Below are 18,387 nucleotides of genomic sequence, written 5' to 3'. Positions count from 1 at the left end.
TCTCTGTTACAAGTCACCAGATTTGTGATTTATTCTACTTCACATAAAAATTTGCTTGCATGTGAGAGATCTCTGCAGCACAATCCAATGAATGGGTCTCAGGCCATGTCTGGATGCAACGAATCCACCCGCCCACCCTCTGAAAGCCAGATGACTGCTTCCAAATTATGACAAGTTCCAAGATAAATGGGGAATAAGCCTTAAGGAGACCTTTTAAAGAGAGATCCTTAGGTAATTTATTGAAATGACCCACTTAAAAGACTATCCTACTTCCTTTTAATGCATAAAATGCGGGACTTTATTATCTGGTGCCTTGTTAACTACTCACACCTTTTCACACCATAACATGCCACCACCTTCTGTTACCTGTGCACACAGTCACTCCAGAGAGCCAGGAAGTGGGACGAACATGCTTACAGTGGGCTTAGAGCAAGCTTTAACCAGCACTTTCTTGGGAAGAGCCTATCACAACCTGTAAAACCACTAAGTTAAAAGAAAATCTTTTTGCTTGTGGTACCGAGGACTGGATCTTGGGCCTCACACGTGGTGAGCACGTGTTCTACCGACTCAGCTATGTCTATAGCCTCTTGCTTTTTTAATTTTGAGATTTCCATGAGTTCCTCAGGTTCTTGTTCTGAAGCCTAGCCAGATCTTGGACTTGTGATTCTCTGCCCTAGCCTTCTGGGTAGATGGGATTGCAGGCGTGTCCTACCGGGTCAGACTTAAAGCCCATTCCAAGTTTCTTTTATCACCGCTATTTACCCAGGCTGACATGTGGAGGACTTGGAAATCATCGTGAAACAAGAGTGATTTGAGCAGATGCTACTCTGACCCTGGGGGGTGGGGGGGGCAGCCTGGGCAAACCTGCTGGCAAGCCAAAGCTACGTGACTACAGAGAGTAGTTTATAGACCCAGTCCTCCTGTGAGCTGGTGTGTGAGGTGTTGGGTGCTAGCATGACCAACTGAAGTCCATAGGCTGCCATACAGCTGGGGGATCAGTAAGAGCTGGGGGAGGCCCCAGATTCAAGGAGAGTTCAGAGAAGATACCTGTGGTGCTAAATCGTCACTGTACCCAGTGTTTACATTTGTCGTACACATTCTCCTAAGGAAAAACAATACCGCGGTTGAGGATTTAGCTCAGTGATAGAGCGCTTGCCTAGCAAGCACAAGGCCCTGGTTTGGGTCCTCAGCTCGGGGGGGGGGGGGGAGGAAAAACAATACCAAGAACTTTATATAAATCAAGATGTGCGACAATTGAAAGTACAGGGTAAGCAGTGTTTGTCGCATGATTGTGGGGTGCAGAGAAGGCAGGGAGCAAGGGGGCTCAGGAACACAGGGAGACACTGCACTGTCATCCCCTCTCGGAAGAATTAGGAAGTGATAAAGTTCCATCTAAGTTCCTGACCACATCCTGACTTTTGCTAACGCTGGCAGCCAATTGCTGGTCATTAGCGTCAAACTTGATAGTGGTTTAAGAACCTTCAGGGAGATTTTCAAACAGATCTTACCTAGGAATTCTTGAACCAAACCTCAAAGGGTGGGCTTAGGACCTCCGGGATGGTCTAAAGCACAGCCAACCCTGGGAATGAAACACACCCTAAGCTGAGCTCATGTTCTCCAAAGCTTTGCTTCGATGATGCTAGTGACTTCAGGAAGAAGAAACACAGGGGAGGGGTGTGGAAGGAAATGGTTACTCCTGATCCTGCTAGGCAGACAGTTCACCAAGCACATGGAGGTTCCCCAGGTAAAGTCATGGAGGCAGGCAGGTAGATCTCAAATCCTGGGACGCATCAGATGGCTGTCAAATCGTCATTTGATTTCAAAGACAGTTTGAAGTGTTCTTTATCTATACTTACATCACGGCTACAGGAAGTCACTAAATGATACCATTATGATACTGGTATCAAATGTTAAGTGCTGCATCGATCCACATCATCCACAATTCCATTGTGACCTCCAGGCACAATGGCTGCTGCCAGAAAAGGGCTGTGTCATTAGCAGAGACCACAGTTTAAACATCTTAACATGAGAAAGAGACGCGAACGCCTATTTTCTTGAAACGAATGCTGGACAGACCTGGGCGACAGTCAGATCCTTGCCTTCCTTTCTGTTTGTCTGGGGCTAAGTCCTGTAATTGATTTAGCTTTTCACAAGTGTTGGGTTCACCCTCCTGGTTAGAGCAGAAACCCCAGCACAGGGATTACTTAACAAATCTTATTCATCCCAACCTGGGTCCAGCCCCTCCTTGGTGTCTGCCCCAGAGTCCCAGGACAGGGCTATGGGAACTAAACACAGACTGAGCCAATAGTCTCGATCTCTTGGGGTGTGGAATGATAATTTGAATTAATGGGCAGGATGGAACAATTCTCCTAAAGTATGCAAAGACCTAAATGGAAGTTTGTGAACATATCCCATGACACAACTCTTTAGCCACATGAAAGGCAACAGCTGACAAATGCAATTTCCTACTCAGACCTTGATGATCCCCTCCCAGAACTCCCAGAATAGATTCATTTCAACACAAGCCCTGCTTCAAGGAAATCCAATATTGGCACTAGACACTCTTGTCTATGTTCCAGGACCTTCAGGGTCTTTGGAGAAAGCTGCTTCATAAGGACCCAATCCTACTGACCACACGTCCCGGTGTTGTGCAGATCCCAAGTCAGAGCAAAGGCTGTGCTGCAAACTGGGTGACATCTCCCATCCTCAGGGGACAGCTTCCCCTCCTTTTGCTTCTGAGAGTCAGAATCCCTCTTCCTGCCTCTGACAATACCCTTCACAGGTAAAGAAGGGGGGAAAAAAAGGAGGGGCAGGCCCTGCTCCCCTTCTCTCTCCTTTTTAGAACAGGGAACAGTCATTTTCTTTCATTTTAATAATTTCCTCCCTTGCTAGAGGAATTCAAATGTCTTTCACTTGCCAGGAGAGTGGGAGGCCGTGGGTGGAAGTCTTTAAAGACCTTCAATAACAGCTTGACACTAGCTGAGCTGCGATCTGCAGTTTAACCCTTTCAGACCCTTCTCGGCAGGAGGTGGAGAGTAAAAATAGGTGTCAGATCCAAAGGGTCCCTTCTGCCTTTTCTTGCACTAGCAGGACCCACATTATGAAAGGCACGTTCTACACACACACACACACACACACACACACACACACACTTCCATGGCACTGATATTCCTTTAGCCTATGCTATTGGACTGAATGCTAGAGAGAGGAAACAGAAACTCTGGCTAGGGTTAGATAGGACATTCTTTAGGGCCTCTTGTCTCTGAAGATGGTGGTAGGAATGACACAGGAACCGGGAGAGCATCTGTCTCTCAGGACACCAGTGTTAGCAAGACCAAGCACTGCCCAGCATCTTCGTTATTCCTCTTTTGATATCTATGCAGAACCATGTCTGCATTCGTGGGTCTAATTAAAATATAAAGATTGGAGCACCTGGATTCTATGCAACATGATGCCATTTCACATAAAGGACTTGAACACTGCAGAATCTGGCAACTTCAGGGGTTCACTGAAACCAAACTCCTGTGGGCATCAAGGGACAACTTTACCTCCCGGGGTCTTTCTCATTGGATGCTTCTGGGTACACAGCCATGTTGCTGTGCATTCCTTACCCTCTGCTCTGTAGATATCCATTCTACATTTGTAGAGATCCCCCCCAGGCTGACCTCTTGGGAACAAGTATATGCTTGACTCTTAGCTACCTCAACTTTCCCTTACCTTCCAGTCTTTGAGCTTCTTAGAGTTCTTGCCAAACCTCACTGGGGTGAATTCTTATGCAAACTTCTTTGGAAGACTTATCTACACAATGAAGCTGGGAGAAGCCTCCATTTTATTGGCTATAGAGGATGGACATAGTGCGGTCTGATAAAAGTAGGAGTCAGTAACTACAGATTCTGGAGAAACTGAAAACACTACATTATCTGGAACTTTCTTTGAGCGCCCATGTGCTAATTGTCTTTCTAGTTTTAAATAGTAGTGACTGAGTAATTCCTCTTGTTTATTCCCATTTTCTAAACTCGAGTTCTCTGTACAGTGTGAATCATATATTTCCTCCCACTTTTCTGACTTCCTTATGTACAGCGTAGCTGGGTCTGTGCAGATTTCCCAGAATCCAACAGGCTATGCAAAGCAGATTCCTATCAGACAGGATTCAATATGGCTTGCTAATTTGTCCCGCCATGTTCCAAAGAGGCTACAAGGATCTGTCTTCATGTATCCTGTTCAGAATCATGGTGCAGTGCTTTTTAACACATACAGACAGGGCAAAGCAGCTTTCTTGGCTCAGAAACACAATGTTAATTTGTATTTTGAGTGAATTACTAAGTGCCCTAAAAAGCGCATGCATAAAACAAAAGAACAAGATCACACAATCTGTTCCTGCCTGAGCTGCACACAGCCAAATGGCTCCGTTAGGAAAGGCACCAAGACTATTTAAACAGACTGTGTGTGGGGCTCGGGGACAAAATATTTTCCCCGTTTGTTCAAGGACCTAGGTTTGAGCTCCACTCCTGGAGATAAGATTAAAAAGTACAGCATTAGGCTTTGAAGAGAACCGGCATGTCACGAAAGCGTTGACAGGGAAGGATGATGGAATTCATTTCTTGTTGCCATGGCAAAAGCCCCTCGCCAAAGGAACTTAAGGAAGAGTTACTTTTAGTTCACAGTTTTGTAGGGAAGTTCACCATGGCAGGGAAGCACAACCTCAGAAGGAGGAAGGAGTGTGCGAGCTACATTGTGTTCAGTCAGACATTTAGGGTGGGCCTTCCTATCACAGTTGAATTGTAACTACAGCCCACAGGCAATAGCCTGAGGGTGAGATCAGCTTTCCATACACTGTAGGTATGGGACCTTTATGTGGTCAATAGGGAAGGGCCTCTATGGTGAAGCCCCAGTGTTGACAGAGGACAGAATTTCCAGCTGGATTAGGACTCATGGCCAATCAGTAAGGGGTACCCCTCATTCACTAACCAAGACACAAGAAAGTGTTACACAAAAGTCTCTAAGAGTAGCTAGGAAATGGGGGTGAACTCAGTTGATTCCAGCATCCAAGAGGCAGAGGGGCCAAGCTTCTGCTGGGCCCTGTGGAAATATGGATGCATTTTCAGGCTGCAGACACTAGTGGGGACTGTCACATGCCAGTCTGTCAGGGCAGTGAGCACCACAGATAGAACGTTCCTTCTCCTACACCATGAAAACTGAGACCGAGAAAGAAATCATCACGGTTAACCCTTGGTACTGGGGAGACACTGGTTCAAGGACTCTTTCCAAGTGTCAAAACTTGATGCTCAAGTCGTTTACGTAAAGGGGGCACTGTGTTTTCAGGGCACCCATATGTATTCTCCGGTTTGCTTCAAGTCACCCTGCCTAACTTACAAGGCCAAGTGCTGGGTAGAGAGTTGTGATGTTCTTTCTACTGCTTAGGGACTAACGATAAGACAAGGACTGTACCTAGTCAGTGGAGAAGCCTGTTTTGCAATTCTTTTCTGTGTTTGGTTGAACACAAGGTTGTGGAGATCGAGGAGACAGAAGGCAGGCTTTCCCCTTCCTCCAGCCCCGCTGGCTGCACTTGCTTTACTTTCTGTAGCTTCTAGCAAAAGGTTGGCCCCTGAGCAATTGCAATGAGACACCCTCAAGTTGAGATGTGCTGGGCGTGTAAAATACACACGGGGCTAAATGATGCATGGCAACAAAGAGTGTCAAACCACTCACTGGTAATCAAAAAAAGTCATACGTCAAAATAATATTTTGGACATATTGTGTTAAGTAAAATGCATCCTTTAAATATTTATATTATTTTTACTTTGAAAAACATAGTTGTTAGAAAATGCAAAACTAAGCTGGGCAATGAGTGGTGCACACCTTTGATCCCAGCAGTCAGGAGGCAGAGGCAGGTGGATCTCTGAGTTTGAGGCCAGCCTGGTCTACAGTGAGTTCCAGGATACCCAGGGCTACACAGAAAAATCCTATCTTGAAAAACAAAACAAAATGTAAAAAATTACTAATGCAGTTTACGCTTATGTTCCAGGTTAGTTTTCTGGTGTGTGTGTGTGTGTGTGTGTGTGTGTGTGTGTGTGTGTGTGTGTGTGTGTTTGGAATCAAGTTTGACTGTGGTCTTGGACATCAGTGGCCTTGCAAACACTGAAGTTCTCTTTCACAGTAAACACTTATCACTCACTATGTATGAAACTGTGAGCTTAACCTCTAGTCCACACAGCAGGGCAAGTGCTACCTCTGTGCCCATCTCAGAGGAGAGTTGCACCTAGCTGGGGTCAGGGTCTGGTGCACTGCAAAAACCTGCAGCTAGAAATGTGTGGAATGTCATCAAGTCACCTTTGCAAACGCTAGCTTAGTTGTTCTTTTGTTTTGTTGTTGTTGTTGGTTTTCTTTCTTTTTTTTTTTAGTTTTTCTTTTTTCTCTCCCCTCGATACAGTCTCTTTTCACAGATGAAACCATTGCAATAAAAACAAAGCTCTGATACAATTCTTTTTTGTGTATGTTTATGTATTTTTTGATGTGTGGGATTATTTGGGCACATACATGTGTGAGAGCATATGTGTGTGTATGTGTGTCTGTGTGTGTATGTATGTGTGTGTGTTGGGGGGCATGGGTAGAAGTCAGGTGCCCTGCTAATTGATCTTCACTCTATCTATCTATCATCTGTCTGTCTGTCTGTCTATCTATCTATCTATCTATCTATCTATCTATCTATCTATCTATTTTTGAGACAAGGTCTTTTCAAAGATTCTGAAGTTTGCTCATTAAGCTAGACCAGCTGGCCAGGAAGCCAGCCTCTTGTATCTACCAGGATCACAGACACATTTTATAGCATCCAGCTTACCACATGGGTGCTGGGGATCTGAACTCAGGTCCTTAAGTTTGTGCAGCACACACTTTCCCCAATAAGCCATCTCTTCCAGCCTCAAAGTATAGTCTGGGAGATTCAGGCTTCTCCTTTTGTGTGCTATGTTCACAGAGCCCATTCAACATTGACTATGTAAACATTTCCTTTAAAAGAAGACTCCACAAGGCATGCAGTAAATGTTTACATTGACTTATGTATATTAGAGGTATTTTTAGGTAGATAGTTAATAGTATGATTCCTTATGACTTTTGTTTGGGACAGGGTTTCTCTCTGTCGCCTTGGTTGTCCTGGGACTCACTCTGTAGACCAGGCTGGCCTTGAACTCTGAGATCTACCCACCTCTGCCTCCCAAGTGCTGGAATATAAAGTGTGTGCCCCCATGCCTGGCTTCTTACGACTGTTCAGATATTATTGTTATGTTACCCCCTTCATCTTTCTATATTAATGTCCCTCTCCCTCCCCTTCCCCCCCTTTCCCATTCTCCTGATCAGATCACCTGTATCCTGCTCCCCCCTCACCCCTATTGACCCTATCTGCAGGAGCAATGGTCTCTGGTCTCAGTAGTTACCCCAGGTTATTTACTCACATAAGGAGATTGGAACTCAGATGAGAGAGAACACATGACATTTGTCTTTCTATGTCTGGGTTACCTTAATATGATCTTGTGTCTTCTAGCAACATCAGAAACCATACCAATAAAATATCACCCACACAAGTGACTAACCACGAACAACAATAAACGTGCTAACCGGGATGGAGGAAAACCTGTGAGGCCTCAACCCTACAGGCAACTAAGGAATGCCAAGAACAGTATTCTTCCCCAGGGAAGAGAACACCAATTGCTTTGCCAACATAAAATGTTCAGCCCTGAAAACACGAATACAAGTAACATTAAACGGACTGAGAAGGTTGTATTTGTGTACTTAGAAATTTGTCTGTCTATAATAACAATGAATGAGAAAGGAGGCCACATGTCTGAAGGAGAGTGAGGATACATCTGTGAGGTTTGAGGGGAGAGTAAAGAGATGGAGAATGATGGAATTATATCATAAACCCAGAATGTGAAAGAAGTAAGAATAAAGGCTGAGCCCAGCTAGGAATGGGCTCATGCCTGCATTCCCAGTACTGAAGAGATAGAGGCAGAGGGGTCTTGAGTTTGAGGCTGGCCTAGGTTACATAGTGAATAAAGAATAAAAAAAGAAAGAAAGAAGAGAGAAAAGGAAAAAGACACAAAGACTTCCCAGGTTGTCAATACGACAGCTCATCCACTTTTATGGAAGGCTGAACCTTCCACACATCATAAGGTCCTTGTCCTACTGTCAGCCATTTTAGAAGTCTCTGTTTCTGCCCCTCCCCCATCCTTATGAATAGTTTCCCTATGAGTGTTCTAGAACAGGTTTCCTGTGATGTCTTCATTCTTGATGTCCATCACAACCCCGGCCTCCCTGGAAGCCCTGATCCCTAAGTTTTCCTGAAAAGGGGCAGAGTAGACAGCCATGTCAGCGTGGTGACTCGGCTGAGGGGCTCACAGCACCCTCTCTGCGTTGCTCCGGGAAGCCCTGATGCACAGTGCAGCGTACACTCTCCACTAAAGGAAAGGAGCAGTGTCTTCAGAGAGCTCAATGTCTTGGTAATTTACACCTCGTGTTAAATGACTTTTTGGAAAATAATTATGCAATTAGGGAAACATCTACAACTTTTTTTTGAAAAAAAAGCAACATATTAAATTTTCTATAGAATGCTATATTTTCCCCATCCTCGATGCGGCACTGCTTTGATAATAGATTTTTGAGGGTGTGGGTGTATGGGAGGAGAAATCAATCACGGTCGAATCTACCACCTATTATAAGATGCAGAAGTCACGCGTTGCTAAAGGCACAACTGAAGCTCTCTCAGCCCAGGTTTATCCTGGGTATCCCCAAGGACCACTCAGAGTCCTTCAGACACACAGATCAGTAATTAGGCTTTAAGATTAATTATTTTATTTATAATCTGAGGAATGCTACAATTGCAGCTTTCACACATGCCGCACATGGAAAGGTGCACGGAAGCGTTAAAGTATATAAGGAGAGAACGAAGCACCCTTGCCTTACACTTGAAGTCCTAATTCCTAATGGCTCAGAAAACGTCGCCACGGTTTGGCCATTTCTCTCCTCATTCGCTGGTTGACAATTTTTCTCTTATAGAATACCTTTTAGTTAAAAGCTCTTATCAATGATATATTTGATGGATTAATAGGTTACACAATCTCTTGTCACTTATTTATACGTTAGTGTGATATAAATTTAAGGCCTTGCCTTAAAATTGATTTCTAGGGATGGGAACCTGTCAGCAGTTAAGCGTATCAGTGCTTTCTCTGTTTGTGGGTAATTTTCAACATAAATCTTGTCTCTTTCTGGTCTAGGATTTGAAAGGATCAAAAGTGATAAAACTAAAATTTATATTTAATTCTCTTTAAACCTTATCAAGCTGTGGTCCAATCATCACTCGCTGTGACTCTTTAGCGCTTGTTGTCACAGCCCCACTTACGGTGGGGACACTCGAAGGCGGGCTGTTGGGGGCTGAAATTGGGTGTTGGGTGAGCAGACGCTATTCTCTCTGTCCCACTGTGGCAGGCTCCGAGAGAATTGACTATTCCACTTATGACTCAAATATTTTTATTTAAGGCACCAAAGAGGCTCTCACTGTAAAACTATAAACATTTATTTATTTATTTATTTATTTATTTATTTATTTGGAAGAACTTAAGCTAAGGCTCAGAATTGGCGTGCTTTAAACTAAATAGAAGTCTATCTTTAAAAAAAAAAAGGGAGGAGGGATAATTTAAATATCAGATAATGTTCTGAAGGACAGCTGTGTGTTAGGAACGGAGCCCGGAAGCACAGCTCACTGATAGATTTCCGTGTAAGACAGCATGGAGATGCCTGCCTAGAAACAGCTTTTCCCTCAGAGAGACTGCTTTCAAGTCCCTACGTGTAGAATCGTTTTAGGTCACAGCACATAAAAAGGAGGCTAAGAAACAAAAAGATACGAATGCGGCAGGCAGATACTTTTGTATTACATCTGAGAAATCCAACTCGAGCCACCAGAGAGCCAACAGCAGGGTCAGCGTGTAAAACCCAGGGCTCGGCTGGGGTAACTGAGATGCGGATCCAAGTTCAGGGGCAACAACACTGTTACTGGCTATTTTCAAGTGAGTGGAAAAAAACAAGGTAGGTTGTATTTTCCACGCCTGTATTTGTTAGCAATAGCACTATGGAGGTTCGTACAGCATGACGCAAGGGAATGAATGGAATCTATGAGAGTCCTCAAGGGAAAATGGCTGACTTTCACCATTTGGTGGACGATGTGTGTTCTTTTTTTCTCTCTCTCTCTTTTTTTTAAAGATTTATTTATTTACTTATTTATTTCTTGTGAGTACACTGTCGCTGTCTTCGGGCAGTCCAGAAGAGGGCATCGGATCCCCATACAGATGGTTGTGAGCCACCATGTGGTTGCTGGGAATTTAACTCAGGACCTCTGGAAGAGCAGTCAGTGCTCATAACCACTGAGCCATCTCTCCAGCCCGATGTGTGTTCTTCAGGGCGGGGACTATATTTGGTTGCTGTGATGGCCACTGGCCTGAAGCACTTAGGGTATCCACTTCACCTGCACGAATGGTCTAGTACGGTTTACCATTTTGCTCTCTTCTATTTGCAACCTCAATGTCCTCTAGGGATGTCTGCTAGAGCTAACTTAGCAGGACAGTGAGGAATCTTCTGGAACTGAAAGATGCCAGAAAAAGGAATTCCAGCCCATTACACCAGGGCATTGGCTCCTTTCAGGCTGCTCTGTGAACTCTCACCTTGCCTCTTACCCTGTCAGTAAGTCCATCCTTGTTTGTAAGAGAGCCTGTCCTTTAACCTCATAGAAGGTCATCGAATCCGTTGACTCATTTGTCAACCATTTTCCCTTGAGGACTCTCGTAGATTCCATTTGTTCCCTTGCTATATGAACCTCCATAGTGTGACTGGGTCCCTCCATCATTGTCACCATGCACACGAGTGCTAGTTAGATTTTTATCAACTTGCCACAAGTGAGGGTCGGCTAGGAGAGGACGTCTCAGTTGAGAAAATGCTTCTGCTAGACCATCTGTAGTGCACTTTCTTGACTAATGATCGATTGATTGATGTGGAAGGAGCCAGCACACTGTGAGTGATACCATCCCTGGATATAGAGTCTCTGGGTACATGAGAAACCAAAACGAGCAAGCCAGGGGAAGCAAATCAGTAAGCACCATTCCTCCGTAGCGTCTGCTTCACTTGCTGTCTTGGCTTCTTTCAGTGGTCTGTGTGACTTGGCATATCTAAGCCAAGTAAATCCTTTCCCCCCCAAGTTGCTCTTGGTCACGGTGTTTTATCACAGCAATAGAAACCCTAATTAAGATAACAAGTGAAGGGCAGTCATGGACTGGGGCGCACACAACACAGTTTGCAACCCATGGGGAGGAAATCCAAGAATGGGTGTTCTAGACACAGCGACAAGCTGCTAGGGGGGTGTGGAGCTAGTGTCTGAGGAAACTGCTTTTGTTGTAATGACTGCTCATAACTGCTTGCCTTGCAATGTGTCCTCCAACATATCCTTCAAATCCCAATGTATTTTCCTTTAGTTCACGAACGCTGTAGTTAGTGGAGTAGGAGGACTTGTCTCCGTGTCTGCCGATAGCCCCTCAACTCTTCTCTTACAACACATCTCGGAATCCATGATGGAAATCAGAGGTGAGGGTTTCATTGACTCCAGGGCTCATCAGTGCGCCCACTGCAGGAAGCATGCCCACTGCATGAGATGTGACCACTGCATGGGTCATGCTCACTGCAGGAGGTGTGCCCACTGCATGAGATGTGACCACTGCATGGGTCATGCTCACTGCAGGAGGTGTGCCCACTGCAAGAGATGTGACCACTGCATGGGTCATGCTCACTGCAGGAGGTGTGCCCACTGCAAGAGATGTGACCACTGCATGGGTCATGCTCACTGCAGGAGGTGTGCCCACTGCAAGAGATGTGACCACTGCATGGGTCATGCTCACTGCAGGAGGTGTGCCCACTGCAAGAGATGTGACCACTGCATGGGTCATGCTCACTGCAGGAGGTGTGCCCACTGCAAGAGATGTGACCACTGCATGGGTCATGCTCACTGCAGGAGGTGTGCCCACTGCAAGAGACCGACTTTTATCATGGTGCCAGTGGGCTCCACTTACTGCTGTAGGTCTCGTGTTGCCAATCTCACTTAAAAAAAAAAAAAAGATAGCATTGTGCACAAAAGGCTCTTCTCAAACCTCTGGTGATCCTCCTGCCTCAGCCTCTTAAGTGCTGGGACTACAGATATATGTTACCATGTCTGACCCAGAATTCACTTTCACAGAGAGTTCAACTAAATCCCTAGATTTCCCAAGGTTCCATGGCTAACCCTGAGGAGGGGCAGAGAAACGAAATTCTCCCTGTCGTGTTCTCCTCGCATGCCTCTCTGCAGATGTTTCTCTATATCCGAATGAGGACCTAGGGATGCTCAGTCTGAACTCTCTCAGTCTGAACTCGACATAATTATTGAGAAAATGACTAAAGGCTGGGCACATAAATGGCATGGACAGGCTTGTGAGGAATTATATCGACAGACATGACTAGGTCACAGTTCAGATGACTGAGAAAACTGAACTTCCCTTTGACGTTGGACTATGGTTCTCTGCATCAAAGGTGAACACCATTAGGGGTCAAGCAGAGATCTTTTCAACTCTTAAGGTTAGAAACCAGAAAGCAACCACTTCAGGCACAGTTCACTGTACATATGAGGGAGAAATATGGGGGCTCCTTAGCCAGATAACACTGGCTTGCAGGACATAAAGTAGCTTCAGGAAGACAGCTAGCCCAGGTATGGGACTTTTGGCACTAGACTGGCTGGTAGAAAGGTGCGGATTCTGCTCCCAGATGAGGCCCAGTGAGAGGACACACACCTCAGAACTAGACTCTGGGGTTCTCAGTCTGGCGAGCTAGTGACTTTCACCTCCACACTCAAGTTCCCATCCCCCTACAAAGGTCACATGAGCTCATAGTTGTTGGTGCCCCATGCCCGCACTGACAAATGGAGGTCCCACCGAGATTTGAACTTTGAATCCAGTGATCCGAGATCGGGAAAGACAAGGTCCCCTGACTGGACGTCCCGGGAAGCCGGTGTAGAAGCAGGGACGTATTGGGGTAAGATGGGCTAGAAAAGGCCTTGATGATTTGGGTTAGCGTGAGTAAAACTTGTAATAAGAAAGGGACAAGGTAATGGTAAAGTGGTTTTGCGTATGTGTTCTTTTAGAGTTATGTTTTAGTCTTTGGACCCTGACTAGAGATAGTTTACGCTCTAGATATGAGAGAGAATGAATGGGTTTAAGAGAAACAGTCCTCCTGGACTCTCCGCAGATGCTTTGGAACTTTTTCAGAGCTCTCCTACGAACAGAAGAAAGGCAGGAGACGTCCTGCCTCTCTGCTAGCTCCTATTGGAGAAATGCTTATTTCTGGTTCTGGGTTCCATAGGTAGGATATGTGGGTCCCTTCAGTGGGACACCATCTAGTTTTCTCCCTCTCTTCCTCTTCTGGCTTGACACGAATAACCTGTGTGTGTGTGTTTCTTTAATCCTGCAGGCTTTCGTCTGATTCTCGGTACCGTGTCGGTGTGGGCATGGGGCACCGACACATAGTCAAAGCCTGTGGCAAGCGCTGAGTGTTATGCACCGGTCTGTCCTTCAGAGTATACTCTATAGCCTTCAAATACACATACGGACCATGTGCGGGGTATAGTCACAAGAAGGGCATGAGAACTGGTATTAAGGAAGACATATCCTGGGGAACGAGGGTCTTGCTACATGGCTCAGGCTAGTCTCACATTTTGGGCTCCAAACTCATGATTTTCTGCCTCTGCCCCCTGTGTAGCTTGGAGTGCAGGTGTCTGCCTTGTATTCTTTTTAAATTCTAAATTCACAGGACAGTGGTCACTTCTCGTTATACACACCAGTGCTGTCCTCTGCGAAGTTTAAACCTTCCTTTCATTAATATGCTTTTACAGAAAACTTGTCTTACAAATTTAATTTTTTTGAATTATATGGAGACTCTGTCTCCAGATGCAGCCCAGTGAGAGGGGAAGAATACCCAGGAATGGAAACCGTTGATGTTCAGGTATCTGGGAGATGACACTGAGCGTAGACAATGAATGAACAGATTATAAGTGACCTCTCTCTAGGAACTGTCATCACCAGATCAGCAGGCATCTCAGAGGAGGGGTCACCAAGCTAACCAACATACCACAGAGATTTCTACACAATTATTTACTTAGCTGTGGTACCAATATCTCTCCTGTCAGGCCTTGAGTGCCCATATTCCTGGGCTGTTTTATACATCTTTAACTTCTTAAAAATTACTGAATGTCAGGAGAGAACATTTAGCGATTGATAACACTCTTGAAGAGGACCCAGATTTGCTTCCCAGAACCCGCATGGTGGCCCACAACACCCACAACTCCATTTCTAGGGGATCCAGTGCTTGCTTCTGACTTCCAGGAGATGTGCCTTCAAGCTGAATGCTTTCAAGGATATTTTTGTCTTGAGTCCTTGATGTACATTTATTATTTATGGAAAGTCATGTGCAACACAAGAGAAACTGAGTGAACAGCTGCCAGGTATATGATGATGGCCCCCCTAAGACTACAATGGAGGGTTGGTGGTGTAGTCCAGTGGGCAGAGCTGTACCTAGCATGAGCAAAGCTCTGGGTCTGATCCTTAGCCAAAAATGAACTGGGTGGGCTAGCACACAACTGTAATCCTAGCACTCCGGAGGTAGAGGCAGGATGACCAAAAGTTGAAGGTCATCTTTGGCTGCATAGTGAGTTTGAGGTCTCCTTGGGCTATATGAGACCCTAGCTCAAAAAGAAACAAACATGTACATGGTTACAATGTAACTAAATAGTTGTCTGGCAGCAGGAAGGCCCCTTAACACTGTAGCACAATGTACTGCTATAGACAAGCGGCTGTGGGACAGTCATTGGTGATACTACTCGTTCCTTTTTTCCTATGGAGTTTACCTTGGAGGCTGGCCCACTGCATGTCAACTTTGGTAAGCGCACTCTGTGATGTTGGCACACCCAGCAGTGCATGTCTCTGAGTGATATCTGTCCTTAACTGATGTATAGCTATGTGTTTCTTCGCTGTTCTTCATTTCTAATGTGTCACAGGGTTAGAATCTGGCTGGAGCCTTTGACCTACCTATCATAGCTGAGAGGTAGGCTTTAGTGCCAGCTCCACTGTGATATCTGTGTTATCATCAATGGTGTGATAAGAGGGCAGGCAGTTCACCTGGCCTTTCTCATCTATTTTATGGGGACTGTCACAGGCTGCTTCACAGGGGTATGTTATGTGCACATACACATGTGATAATAGGTAACTCTGGTAAGGCTTCTGAGTAGTAAGTACTGTACAGCTAAGTACTATCGTCAAAATGGTTGTCTAAAAATATTCTCATAAGTGAAAGTTTGTATGTGCACAGACTTGGAGCCCAACTTGCTGGGCCAGCCCTCTCCTTCTCCTCTCCCTCCGTCCTGCAAACTGAATTTCTCCTGGGGGGGTTATCAGTGCTCAGAATAAAGGATTCTAATCAGGTCCCCCTGGAGCTGCTGATTAGAGGTTTGGAAACGCAACACAGTGATTCTTTCAACATTTGCCTTGTCTGAGTCAAAAGCCACACACAGAGTTGGTCAAGGAGAAGTTCACTGAGGCATAGCCATTTGGCCCGTCAGCTTCAGGGACTCTGTATTCCAGAAGAGGCAGATGTGACACAGGTGGAGGCGAGCCCCGCCCATGCTCACTTCCATTGCTCATGAGGTGAGATGAAGGACCACACTCATAGACTAGGAGAAATTCCCACTAACCTGAACTCTGAAAATAAAATCAAAATGAAGGACAGTGAGGTGAACTGGACAAGTTGCCAATTGACTGGGGTGCCACATGGACCCAGGAAGGCCTCATGGCAGTGCCCAAGAAGGACAAGCTCTGAGGTCAGACTGCCTAGGCTCAAATTTTGGAATATTCCCCATATTACCTGTGTTGATCTGAGGTAGCCCACACCCTCCTGGATTTTGTTTTCTCATATGTAGACTCAGGGCTCTGGATACAGGGCTATGTGAACATCGTATATTGCTAACCTCAGGCCACTTTACCAACATCAAAAACTCACCCTAAATCAGAGGACTCGATTGTGCTTTTCTTTACACTCCTATTGGAACTATCTAATTTATTTCAGACTGACCTGTTTTCTGTCAAGTAGAGCATTTTGGCTATTTTTATGTTACACCGAACTGTGAAAGGCACAGAAGGTGGAGATTCCCTGAAAACATCACAGACTGACAGTGTATTCAGGAGAAACCTTATTCTTGGGTGGTACCAAGAAGTATGCATCACTCTGGGTGCCTGTGTGTGGCCTCCAGCCACCTGTTGGTGAAGGCATTAGATACAGGAGTTACAGGCTGCTGTCCAGTCTTCATGGCAGCCATAATTCTGGCTTTGGGGAATCTAGTGGGGATGCAAAAATGAGAGAGGACCCACATGCCTCCAGGATTGAGCTGGGCTCTTTGCATTCTCCTGGTAGAAGGCATTTGATAGCAAAGCTCCCAAATGGGGTGTGCAAAGCAACGTCTTGAAAGGCAAACTTCGCACATCAGCAAGATTGTACTAAATGCTGAGGAAAAGGAACAGGGCAGACACTCATTGTCTACAATGCGCCAGGCACAGTCAAGTACTTCAGACCTAGGTACTGTATTTGATCCCCCAAAAGCTTAACAAGAGAGGCATTATGCTTAGCATTTCCATTTCACAGATGAAAATATTGAGTCAAGAGATGCCAGGGACCAGGTGTACAGATATGGCATGAAGTAGAGATGAGAGGAACTATGAAGCCTGTACCCCTGACTGGTGTTGGCATTCTCCGATTCTAGCTACCAAAATCACTCAGGCACAATTTTAACAGAACTACATGTACAACTAGTTTTAGGGATATGATCTATCTATCTATCTATCTATCTATCTATCTATCTATCTATCTATCTATCTATCTATCTATCTATCTAGTAAAAGAAGCTCAAGAAGCAAGAACAAGGTGATTATGGGAATAATTTCAGAGTCTGGTTGCCCAGGATGCCATCTTATCTATTGGCAACTTAAGCACACACTGTAGAGCTGTCAGGGTGATTTTACAGAAGGTCCTTTAGACAGACCGTAAAATTCTAATTGCTACAATTGTTGATAAGCAACCATGGACTTAGTCACCAAATGGTATCTAGGAGGTGGGGAGTGGAGATGTGGCGTGCAGGACCTGGTAAGGGGATACCTCGACTGGGTAGGCAATATAACTTTTGGCAGATTTTCCCATGTCACAGGTAGAATATAGCTCCAGCTGGGACAAGCTTGGAAATGAGGATGAGGGAGAGTGACGGACTGAATGCACTGAACAGAAAGGTAGGCAGGGATGAGGCACAGGAAGGGAAGGCACTACTCATGGCAGCGAGGCTGTCAATGGTCCCTTCACCAGTCACTGGCAAGGTTACTTTCCAGAATCAGGGGACAAAAAGGACCATGTCAAAAGACTGATTAGTGAAACTCATGCAGCCTATAATGTCAAACCGTGCAAAACTGTCACAAAGTAGCTAAAATAGTTAAATAGTTACAATTTTTATGGTCTTATTTAATAGATTTAAACCAAATCTAAAACACACAGGAAGGATGGTAACAGCAAGAGACCTCCAAGGTAGACCAGATGACTCTTCAGCCAAGACTACACAATGGGTGGTCCCATCCAGGCTACACACAGCCTTGCTCTCACTCCTTGCTCATCTGAATTGTGGGTTCACAATCCACACAGCACATATTCCATTGTTGTCCCGAGAAACAGAGCTGAATGACTACTTAGAAAACACCGTTAGTGTTCAATGAAGGATATTAGTCTCCACTCACAGGAATCCAAATATGACATGATGTGGCTCTCATTACTTTATTTCTTTTCTGTGCACACTCCTTATACTCTAGGCAAGTGCTCTGCCATACAGTTTACCCCAGCAAGTATAAGGCTCATCTCGAGAAATAAGAAACAATGATGATGGATTTTACTGGCTTGGCTCTCTCAGGCACTTACCAATGCCCGAAGTGCCATTTTCGTTGGTTTTTAATTACACAGTTTAAGAAGAAATAATAAAAGGGGTTGGAGAGTTAGCTCAGTGGTAGAGCGCTTGCCTAGCAAGTGCAAGGCCCTGGGTTTGGTCCCCAGCTCCGGAAAAAAGAAAAAAAAAAAAGAAGAATAATAAAGAAGTAAATATAAATATAAATAAATATAAACTAAACTAAACCATTTAGGAGCATTTTTTTAAAATATAAAAAGTTCTTAAAAATAAGTATCTTGGGGTTGGGGCGTAGCCCACTGGTAGAGAGCTCTCTAAATGTGCTCAGGGCCCTGGTTTCATCCCCA

At 45.0% G+C, this 18,387-nt stretch overlaps 1 protein-coding gene and 1 long non-coding RNA gene across 6 annotated transcripts in view; one reads left to right on the top strand and one right to left on the bottom strand.

The window, feature by feature from the left end:
- Positions 1-18,387, bottom strand: part of Gnal (G protein subunit alpha L) — a 138,506-nt gene that overhangs the window by 62,240 nt on the left and 57,879 nt on the right.
- LOC120098241 (uncharacterized) overlaps positions 8,289-18,387 on the top strand; it is a 36,351-nt gene continuing 26,252 nt past the window's right edge. The window contains exon 1 of one of the 2 annotated variants that reach the window (XR_015643055.1): positions 8,289-8,492. This is a non-coding gene — a long non-coding RNA (uncharacterized LOC120098241). The remainder of the gene's footprint in view (positions 8,493-18,387) is intronic. The other variant, XR_015643056.1, reaches the window with a different exon arrangement.

This window comes from Rattus norvegicus, chromosome 18 (assembly GCF_021556685.1).
Source record: "Rattus norvegicus strain SHRSP/BbbUtx chromosome 18, alternate assembly SHRSP_T2T, whole genome shotgun sequence".
Lineage (NCBI taxonomy): Eukaryota > Metazoa > Chordata > Mammalia > Rodentia > Muridae > Rattus > Rattus norvegicus.
Note: the sequence above shows the minus strand (reverse complement) of the source record. Positions and strands in the feature narration are given on the sequence as shown.